An 11,725-nucleotide genomic window follows, 5' to 3' on the forward strand; every position below is an offset into this window, starting at 1 on the left:
TTATTACTTTGATCAACACAACAAAAATCTAGGCTTGGTAGCCTCCTGGGAGCAAAGAATTTCTCCTTCTCGTCCTCAGAAACAGGCTTGAGGGAAGGTGATAAATACTTAAACTTTAATATTATTATCCTTGTCACAAAAAAGGGGAATTAATGATTTCATGGATCCTTTTGGGAAATGACCTCAGTGCCTCTATCTCCTGATCCTTTTATTTTATTATTACTTTCTTCCTAAAGTCTTCCCAGCTTAGAGTCATGAACTGTCATCTGTAAGTAATGGGCCACAGTACATAAGTACACAGATTCTGTTCCTGTGATGAACAGGGCTAGGGGCATATCTCCATTCTTATCCACACAGCCCATGTCTCCACAGGGTGTTCAATGCCTGTATGTCATCCCTGAGCAGTTTTCATCAACTCGTTCAGAACTTGCCTGGGGAGCAGGGGGTCTGGAGCGGAACTGTCTCTTTAATGGGATTTTAATGTGATCTTCAGCAAACTAATGTTATTTAGATATCATAGGAAGCCATGTAATCTCATCTGGGCACTCTTATTTCCTCCAGAAAACAGAGAGCTTTGTAATTCATTTTCAGCAACAGGAACACTTTAATAAAATCTGCTTCCAAAGGTTAAATGATCAGACAAACAGCTGCTACCCCAAGACCTCCTATCCATCTCACTGATTGGGGCAACCATGACAACCAAATAACCATGACAAAGACTGCTTAAATAAAATTCATGGTAAAAAATGTTTGCTATGGTCATATATGCTTCTTTGTTGCCAGTATTTTCCATCCATGTATTTAAATGCTCAGAGAAGGCATGATAAAATAAGCACAGAGTCCTAGAGCATTAGAGAGCTCCTGAGGATGCAAATGGTTAACACACTCAGCTGCTAACTGGAAAGCTAAAGGTTTGAGTCCACTCACTCAGAGGTTCTTGAGAGAAAGGTCATGACTAGAAGATGAACAAAACTGAAGCTCTGAAAACTTGATTCATCCAAATACAACTTGTAAACAGCAAGTTGGCGTTTAAATTCTGGCTTTGCTGATTCCAAAGTCATTTTTTTTCCCATTTTATCCTAATTTCTCATCCATGCTTATATAAACTATGAATTAATTCATAATAGTTGACTCAAAGAATGATCCATGATTGCTTTAAACTAAACAGTAATTCTAAGACCCCCCTCAACTTTATTAAATGCCACAAAATAATACATAATAATCATCAAAACAATACCCATTTATTTACTGAAGGGTTAAATCAAATACATTTGAGAAAAATCTGCTCAGCTGTCTCCTCTCCTAGGACTTTGTTTCCATTCTTCCAAACCCTATCACACAAAAAGAGGCAACCTCCTACCTATAGTAGGTAATAAGATTTGAAGAAAACTTTCACCTGTTCTCAAAAACTCCCTACTAAGGACAGTCCCAAATGGCAGCTTAGTCAGACATATCATGACATCTCCTGACAGCAAAGATCTAAAAACCAAGTGAACAGATACACATCACAAACTTGGAACCCTGAGCAGCAAATGAAAAGATGAAACATTAGACGTAACATCCAAAGGAAGAAGAAAGTGAATGAGAACAGTGAATGAAGAGATTAATGGATCATAGCTGCCTGTCAGCTGCCCCGCCCAGCATGGTCATCTTGAGACAAAGTGAGCAGCATTCCCTCATAAGGAACATAGAGAAGCAAATTTACAATAACAGATAGATACTATGTAGCTAACCTTGGAGTTAAAGAGAGCAGAATATGAATCAGGTCTATGGAGCAAAAGTGAAGGAAAGCAGGTGAGAGATCTAGGGGGTCTAGGCACCCACAAAGCAGGAAAAGAGTAAAAAACCAGGAAGCAACCTACTCAACAACAACAGATCCTGGATATTTGTGCAGATGGCACCTGTGAAGGTAAGGCCCTATGGAGTGATGGCTGGAGATAGCCAATCCAGCTGGTCTCTCAACAGCCTCTTTCCAAGTATTTGGTGAGGGCCAGGTTCTAATTGCTAGCTGCACTCTGTGGAGAATGCCTTAGCACCCAGGACCATGGCTAGAGGAGCACGTACTACTCACTCCCCAAATGCTCTCGCGGTGTTAAACAGTTTGCCCCCCTCCACCCCACAAACCTTGCCCTTACAGCTCCAAAACAATGGCAACAGCCCTCCAGCCCATGATACTCTACTTTTCATCTGGGTCCAACAAGTCATTGGAATGGCCACTCGGAATTCAGACACCATACTCACATTATTAGTGACATTCACAGGTTACAAGTCAGGACCAGAAACTGCACAGGGACAGCCAATCCTCAGCCATGCCCATAGGCAGGCCTCTCTGGCCCTGTAATGTGAACAAAGCTCTTTTAGGCTGCTGATAAATGCCCACAGGACACATTAACCCACCATAAACCTCACCCTGAAGGCATTTGACTCTAGCTCCAGGGGTCCAAACACCTACTTCCCCCACTTAAGTGCCTGGAGGTACCCCATTCTACTAGCAAGCCTCCTGTCCAAAGTCACCTTTTATTTACTCCTTGGACTGAGAAGGCCACTGCTCTGTCCCATGTTCTGGTCTTGGTTCTGCTGCTGCTACTCTGCCACTCCATTGTTAATAGCTTTCTGTCCTTGGATCTAGGAGGTTTAATGCCTAGGGAATCTCAAGATCTAAATGATGCATCCCACTCCTGACTCTCCTCCTTTAATGGTTGTGAGATCCCTGCTTCCTTTTTCTGAAATGGGTGGATTTATACCTATGCTAGAGTTCCAAGTTTTTTTACAATTACAATGAATTCAGCTAACATCCACAGCTGAATGGTGTCTTATTAGTATCTTCTCCTACCTCTTCTTGCCCAGATCCAGCGTGGCAGAAACGTTGTTATGTGAGAATTACTATAGACTATGGCTAGATGAGGTATTAGCTAATTCACTACAACAAAACAGCAATCCAAGACTGTGCCCACACTGATAGAATCGAATCAATGAAAGAAAAAGTCAGCAAAAATAGAAGACAAAACCCATGTTACTAATTTGTTTGAGGAACTATCAGAAAAACAAAATTTAGAAAAATGACTAATGGCTAAGAGTTATGTGGAACACTATCAAAAGGAACAATTTACACGTAATAGGAATTCCAGATGAGGAGAATCTTTGAAGATGCATTGGCAGAAAATTTCCCAAAATATTATTAAGGATAAAATGGTTTCCATCCAAGAAGCTAAAAGACAGACTCCAAAAAAAAAAAAAAACTCACCAAGGCATATCATAGTCAAACTTTCCAAAATAATAATAATAATTCCAAAAATAATAATAAAGAAATAATTGGAGCTCATGAAAAATGAAATCTCACCTACAAAGGGGCACCAATAAGACTAAGTGCTAATTTCTCAGCAGGAACCTTGCAAGAAGGCAATAAAATACTTTCTATGAAATCCTGAAAGAAAGTAATCTCAAATCTAGAGTCATATGTCCAGCAAGGCTCTCCTTCAAAAAGGCTAGTGAAACAAGAACATTCTCAGGTAAGCAGAAATTAAGGGAATTTGCAAAAACTAAACCAGCCTTGCAAGAAATATTAAAGGAAATCTTTAAGACATAGACCCAATAACATCAGACAACATCCTGAGATAAAGACATATGACAGCATCATCCAGACACAAACCTAGATCAAAATTTCACAAAAGTAAAATTAAGTTGCAACATTGATAACAAGGAACCAGCCATGTTAAGCTACGAATGACTTCAAAATAAAAAGGTGAACTAAATGTATAGAGCTTCCATTTGGAGAGGACGTCAGGTGTCATCTATATATTTCATCTATAAATTTATATCTATAAATTTAGAATGATAAAGGTAAATTTCTGAGTAGCCATAAAGAAAGTTAATAAATCTTCTCATCAAAATAAAGTAGAAAATCTCAACAATGTAATTAGAAAAGCAACAATGAAGGATACAAAAAAGAACACACACATATAAAAAAAATCCATATACAAAAATAACACAGCACAGAAAATTAGTGGAGCAAAGAAAATGTTAGCACCATACACACAACATAGTAAAATGGCTGCAGTGAATTTATACCTATTTACAATCACACTGAATGTAAGTGGTTTAAATACACTAGTCAAGAGACAAAGAGTGGAGGAATAGTTAAAATTATATATGGCCTATCAATATGATACTTATACAAGGCACATCTTATACACATAGATATAAATAGGTTAAAAATCAGAGGATGGAAAAATATATATCAAGCTAACAGATGGATTGGCAAAGTGGCAGCATCAATGGACTCAAGCATGGCAACAATTGTGAGGTTGGCCCAGGATTGGGTAGTGTTTGTTCTGTTGTGTATAAGGTCACTATGAGTTGGTACTGACTCGATGGCACCTAACAACCACAACAACAGTAATCAAAGAAAAGTAGGAGTGGCATTAATTATCTTTGATTAACAAAAAGATTTTAAGTTGAAATCTTTTATAAGAGACAAAGAAAGGCATTATATATTGATTAAAGGATCAAGTCACCAAGAAGATGTAATCTGACCAAGCTAAATGAAAATATTAAGAAGAAAAAGGAACAATTTTAGAAAATGCTTTAACATTTACAATTTTCAACAGCAGTGCTAACAACTGACAAACATATGTGTGGTTACATAGGTAGATATGTATGTATTTATATAGAGAGGAAAGCATATGTGAATAGAAGCATGTGCTTTTATAGGTGTATCTGTAGGCATGTTTGTGTGTACAGCATATATATCCACAAACACATATATAAGAAAACACATAGAGACACAGTTACCAAGACTTTATAGAGAAATCCAAATAACTCATGGGATTGGTTTACTGGATTAAAAGACTTAAGGCCATAGTCCTATGGAACAATTTAGTTAATTGGCATAATTAGTTCATAAAGATAATGTTCTACACTCTAATTTGTAAACCACATTTGGAGTCTTTAAAGCTTGTGAATGACCATACCACTATTGGACTCGTTTGTCGGGAGCAAAAGAGAGTGAATGAAACAAAAGACTCAGAGAAACTAGTCCACAATCCACAGGGCTAATAGCCTGACACCAGAAGAACTACATGGTAGCTGGCTATTACTAGGAACTCAATAGACAGTCCTGGTTAGCCAGCAGCTAGAAGAAGAAGTAGAACAAAACTCAAATTCCCAAAGACAAAAGACCACATTTACTGAACTGACAGAAACTAGAAGGATCTTTGAGACTATCACCCTAAAATACTCTTCGAATTTGAAACTGAAGTAACTCCTGGAGGTTACCTTTCAGCCAAATAATAGATTGTTTAAAAAATAAGTATCACCCATATGTTTTCCCTGAAGCAATCAACTAGATGAGACCAAAATGGTCTGCATTTACCCTACAGCAAAGATGAGAAGGAGTGGAAGAGAAATTAGATCAATGGAAACAGAACAAGCAGAATGCAAATAATGAGAATACTGACACATGAAAATTATAACCAATGTCATGGAATAATTTTTACAAAAAATGTTAAATGGAAAAGAAAAAGATTCCTACCATTCTAGCATAGCTCAGGTCCCAGACATAGACGCCAAGGTAAAGATTAATGTGGAGGAGATTTTGAAGTAATATGCTCAGGAATAACACTTGCTTGTAACTGATGGCAGTAAAGGTAGGCAGGGAAAGAAGCTGAACTGCAGCGCAGTCCCAGCGAAGGCCTCAATGATTCCTAAGGGAGTTCTAGAACAGAAACAACCCTTCAGTGCTATTCTCAATTGAAGTAAGAAGGCCTTTACATCCCAGTATCAACAAGATTAAATTCAGGCAGCCCTGTAGGAAGGGACATAACATGAAAGTTGTTGTTGTTGTTGTTAAGTGGTTTAGAGTCAGTTTTGACCCATAGTGACCCTGTATAGGGTTTCCAAGGTGTGGCCTGTGAGTTTGAACCACAGACCTTGGTGATCAAACCAATTTTGCAGTCCAGCGCATTAACCCACAGCACCACACCAGGAATCCTAATGAAAAGGCAGCTCAAAAATGCTGAGGCAACTGTAGGAGAATGAAATGGCACAAGCTCTCAATAGCTGACAATCTTGGCCTCTGTCATAAAGGGTGGTGATCTCAACAGTGCAGCATTTGTTACATTAGAATCCACTTGCTTCTTCCTATAATTTACCCTATTTAAAAACAGCTCCTCCAGAATTCAGCCTGGCCCTTTTTCCTGGAAAAACTTCACAAGTAAGGTTTATGTAACAGACTGCACTCCCTCATGCCAACAACTGCTCTCCGGGCTGCAAGTGATAATCACTGTTGCTCTCTTCTACCCCCTATTCACATTTTCCCTACCATCAGTTAGCACTTTGACTGGTCTATCTAGCTAATGTGGTGGGGTGACTCAGAGCCTCATCGCTGAGACATCTGAGCCTCAGTCACCGTGCTGTTCTCTAGATGTGGCTGCTGAATTTATTTATGTCAAATTGGGCATATGAGTACCAGAGATGCTTTAATGGAAAACAAATATTTGTACTACCTCTATTGTGGGGTCCTGGTGTGGCACTGTACAATAAGCATTGGACTGCCAACCACAAGGTGGTTCAAATTCACTACTCACTCCTCAGAAACCCTATACAACAGAGTCACTATGTGTCAGAACTAACTCAACACCACTTAACAACAACATTGTAGAACACCAGTCTTAACCTTCTTCTGATGATCAGGGCCAATTACCTCTTTTACCTGCCTGTTGATCCCTTGATATCAAACACATAGGTAGCACAAAAAGGCATTCTGGTATAGTAGTGGTTACGAATTGGGCTGTGAACCTCAAAGTAGGCAGTTCGAAACTACCGGTGGTACCACGGGAGAAAGATATATAGGCTTTCTGCTCCTGTAAAGATTTACAGACTCGGAAACCCTGTACAGGATTGCTATGAGTCGGAACCAACTCCAGGGCATATAACCACAACTAGGTAGCACAAAAATTAAGAGTTTAGCTAATGACTAAAAGGTTAACAGTTCAAAGCCACCAAGGGATGCCTCAGAAGGAAGATCTGCTGATCTACTTTCAAAAAGATCACAACTATTAATAACACTATGGATCCTAGTCCTACTCTGGAGCACATGAGCTCACCATGAGTTATATTTGGCAGCTGGTTTATTTTTTATGATTTTGGTCTCTTGAAACAAATAGTCCAAAGTAGGTTAATATCAGCAATAGAGAAAAGTTTACTGGGACTCTAATAATATCACCTGCTGGAAACCAAGACCTCTCGACATGTAAGGACTAAAATTAAGGGAATAGGAAGCATGAGTGATAGTTGTTGTTGTTAAGTGTTGTTGAGTTGGTTCGGACCCATAGTGAACCTGTATATGGTTTCTTAGGAGCCACTAGTGAGCTTGAACTGCCAACCTTTCAGTTCAAATGGCTTTGCAGTCTGATGCATTAACCCACAGCACCATACCAGGGAGTGATAGTAAGACCCATTTAATCTATCTATTGAGCACACAGCACAATATGAAAATACTGATTTAGGATGTCTACTACATCGCTGAAGAATGCAGTGACCTTTCAAAAGCCACGTTATTATTTTATTAAGCTGGAAATTTCTGAGTGGTATGCTATGTGATATAACCAGAGGATTCCATAATCATGTGCTCATGCCTCACTTTCTGTGCTTTAATGTGGGTCCCGTGGTCTTGGACAATAATATGCAGAATTCCTAGTCAATGAACCATACATTGTAAACCCTCTGATACTAGTTCTGACTGAGGCACTGTAAGCTAAAAGAAAAATTAATACCCAGAATATACGGTCAGGACAAATTACTGTCTTGCCATGGTGAAAGGGCTCCAATAAAATCAATTTACCACCAAATGATAGATTGTTTTCCAAAACCAAGTACTATAAGCAGGGCGCAAGGCCGACCTCTTGAAGCCAGATTGACCACTTTGCAACACCACAATCAGATCAGCTTTGGTAAGAGGAGATCCTTGCTGCTGGCCTTATATAGAGCTCTGTCCTTGCCACTGTCCTGCTCATTTGTAGGCCCATTGTACCAGCATTAGAGGGACTGATGGCAGACACTGATTGACCTCAACTGGCCTCTTTTGTGGTGGCTGTTCCCTGGTAGGCATGTAAACACCTTGCAAAAATCTTCATTCTGTGTGCATGCTATCCACATGCCTTTATGTACCCAGTCAGCCTTTCTCATTCTGACCCCTGATGAACTAGACAGGACATTCACCACTACCCATGAGTCTGTGTATATTCTTACCTAGTGCCAACTCTCATTCCAAATAAAGTGGGGAACTAATCGCAGCACCCAAATCTTTTCCCACTGAAAGTATTTCCTATTGCTATTTTCAAGGTTTGCCCTATGTGGGACTAAAGCCCATTTTTAACTTATATCCACATTACAAGCTGAGCCATCTATAAACCATACTTGGCTCCTTTTCTGTAATTGATCAGACGAGACATCCTATGGGGCCACAGATAAGGACTGAGAGAAAACTATTGGTGCATCAGGAGCAGCTGACCATGGGAATCTGGGCCACTGGCTCATGCATCTTATTTGTGCTCTCCTTCAAAATGTGGATATAGTACTTAACTCTCCAATGGGTTACTGCTGGCTCTGCTAACATTGTGGCTTGATGAATTGACAGAACTCGATGTATGATGAATAGCCTGTTCACATAGTCACCAATGTCTCAATTTCAGATATTCCTCTTTACAAGGGCCCAATAGAATCCTAGATTTTTTTTTTTCAATTGTAGTATGTGTGAGAGAATACAAAACATATTAGTTTTCCATTCAACAGTTTATATACATTTTGTTTCATGACCCTGGTTACAATGAGCCAGCACTTTCGCTACCTCGCCCCTAGGTTCCCTCGTTCTATTCATGTGTCTTTATTGTTCCAGAAAACTGCTTTGTTTGGGGGTAAATGCTGCTTTTTTGGTCTCATATGGTTGACTGCATTGAGGACTACATTTTCCCCTGATGTTATTATGCACTATATAGGTCTGTCTTTTGTTGCACTGAAAGTTGGTCCCTGGGAGTGAGTTCAGATCCAAATCTGAAGGCTGTCTGAGGGCCAGTCTTGAGGGTTCTACCAATTTCTATCAGACCAGTAAATAGGATCTTTTTATGTTTTTAATTTTGTTCTACACTTTTTGCTCCCTCTCTGTCCAGGAATTTCGATTAGTATCTGTTTCAAAATGGTCAGTAGTGGTAGCTGGAGGGCACCATCTAGTTCTTCTGATCTCTGGGTAGTGGAGGCTATGGTTCCTGAGGTCCATTAGTCCTTTGGATTCATTACTTTCTTCACTGTTCTTTGTTATGGACAAAGAGAGATCAATAGTTGCATCTTAGATGGATGCTCACAAGCTTTTAAGACCCCAATTGCTCCACACTTAAATAAGATGTAGAGCACTGTCTTTGTGGACTGTGTTATGCCAATTGGCCAAGTTACTCCCAAGACTGTGGTCCTAAGTCTCCAAGTCCAGTGAGACATTCTCTCCAAGTGTTTGACTATAGCTAAGAAGTTTTCAGAACTTTGCCCCCAGTATGCGCTACAATATCCTTGAATGGATTTACAGTTCATACAAATACATATATAGACATATCCTCTGCCAAACCTCTATATATACTCATAGATATACTCCCAATCATGTAATTCCTACATCAGTTCAGCTTGTGTGTCTACCTATATATCTACCTGTGTATTACTTTTGTTATAGTATTTGCTTTCATTGTCTTTTACTCCTAGCAAAACTTGTTCTTTTTACTACAACTCTTTTGTGTATAACAGGATCTTGTTTCAGAACTCTACTGTCTATATTTTGTTTCTCTTATTGGGACCTGTCAACAAGTCTGTATGACACTTTTGTTCAGCACAAATAGTGTTTGTTCAGACCAGACAGTCTGCCAGATTTTATGCCTTAATAAGCAGGGTTACTTAGACCACAAACCAGCCCCATAGCCCTTTCCTATTCTGAGCCTCATTCAAACAAAGTTTGCAACTTTCCATGTCATTTAACCAGTATTCCCAAGTATAGACTGTGCTGCATTTGAAACCCAAAGAGTCATAGTAAGCGTTAGTAGTGGGAGGTACAAGGTGCAATGTGTCTTTTACTTTCAAGGGGATGCCCCAGCATGTCCCAGACCTAAAAACCCTAAACATTTCTGATGTACCAAATTCCTGAATCTTCACTGTGTTTAATTTCTCATTCTCTGCAGCATATGCCTTACTAACAAAGCCTCCAATTCACTTGTTCCTTTTTGGTTATCTTGCCCAAATAAGTTCTTTTCATCAATATAGTGGAACAACAAGATTCTCTACAAAATGTCTAAGTGAGTTAAGTCCCTTTCTATCACATTATGTCATAAGGTAAGAGAGTTAACACAACCCATGAGTATATACTGTTGTCCCCACCAACCAGTAACATAAATGAGAACTAATTCTGATTATTCTTAATGCATATGGAAAGAACACATTTGCCATATGATTGACTATAAAACACATACCTGAGGATGGCAAATATACAACTTTCAGCAGAGTTGCTGAAATCAAGATTACTACTGGATTAAATTTTCAATGGTTCACCATCATTTGCATACATCCATCTGGTAACAACACCATCGGATCTTCGGAGCAGTGAAGTCTAACCACTCTACTACCAGGCCTTGCTCCTTCAAGATGGCGGATCGGGTAGACGTGTAGTGAGGAGCTCAGTCAACAACAACACGGAACACCGGGCCAAGAGGGCTCACGAGATGGTGTTGGAACTCTGAAACAAATATAAAGGTAGGTTTGGAGGATCAGAGGGTTTACAGCTAGGGAATTTGAAGGGAATCCAGAAATCCATTGCTTTCTGGATCAAGAAACTCAGCTGTTCCAGGAGCTGCCATCTTGGGAGAGAAAATCTTGATTGTATCAGGATTGACAGTATCAGGAGAGACCATCTTGATTGTATCTTGATTATATGGGGATTGTATCAGGATTGACATCAAAATTTAAAGTGACAGTATCAACATAAAACCAAACGGCCACCACTTGTCTGTCGAGCTATGGTGGCTTGAGTTGCTGTGATTCTGAGGGCTATGTGACCGGTATTTTAAATAACCAGCAGGGTCACCCATGATGGACAGGTTTCTGATGAGCTTCCAGACAAAGACAGACTAGGAAGAAAGAGTGACAAACTACTTCCGAATCACTGGTCACTGAAAACACTATGAATAGCAGAGAAACATTGTCAGATACAGGACGGGAAGGTGGGAATGCACTCAGAATGCGACTGGGGAAAAAATGCCTCCTCAAAGCAGAGTTGACAACGATGACGTGAATAGAATTAAGCTTGGAGGAGAAAAGCACACAGAACCTTCATTTGCTGAAGGGGCACAACTCAAAGTGAGAAGAAACAGCTGTAAACATCCACTGAAAATTGGAACGTGCAATGTGCAAAGTATGAATCTGGGAAAATTGGAACTTGTCAAAAATGAAATGGAACGCATCAACATCAATATCTTAGGCATTAGTGAGCTGAAATGGACTGGTATTGGCCATTTTGAATCTGACACCACATGGTTTACTATGCAGGGAATGACAAATTGAAAAGGAATGGTGTTACATTCATCGTCAAAAAGAACATATCCAAATCACTCATGAGGTGCAATGCTATAAGTGATAGGATAATATCCATGCGCCTACAGGGAAGCCCAGTTAATACCACTATTATTCAAATTTATGCACC

Source organism: Chrysochloris asiatica, unplaced genomic scaffold (assembly GCF_000296735.1).
Source record: "Chrysochloris asiatica unplaced genomic scaffold, ChrAsi1.0 scaffold00123, whole genome shotgun sequence".
In the NCBI taxonomy this organism is placed as follows: domain Eukaryota; kingdom Metazoa; phylum Chordata; class Mammalia; order Afrosoricida; family Chrysochloridae; genus Chrysochloris; species Chrysochloris asiatica.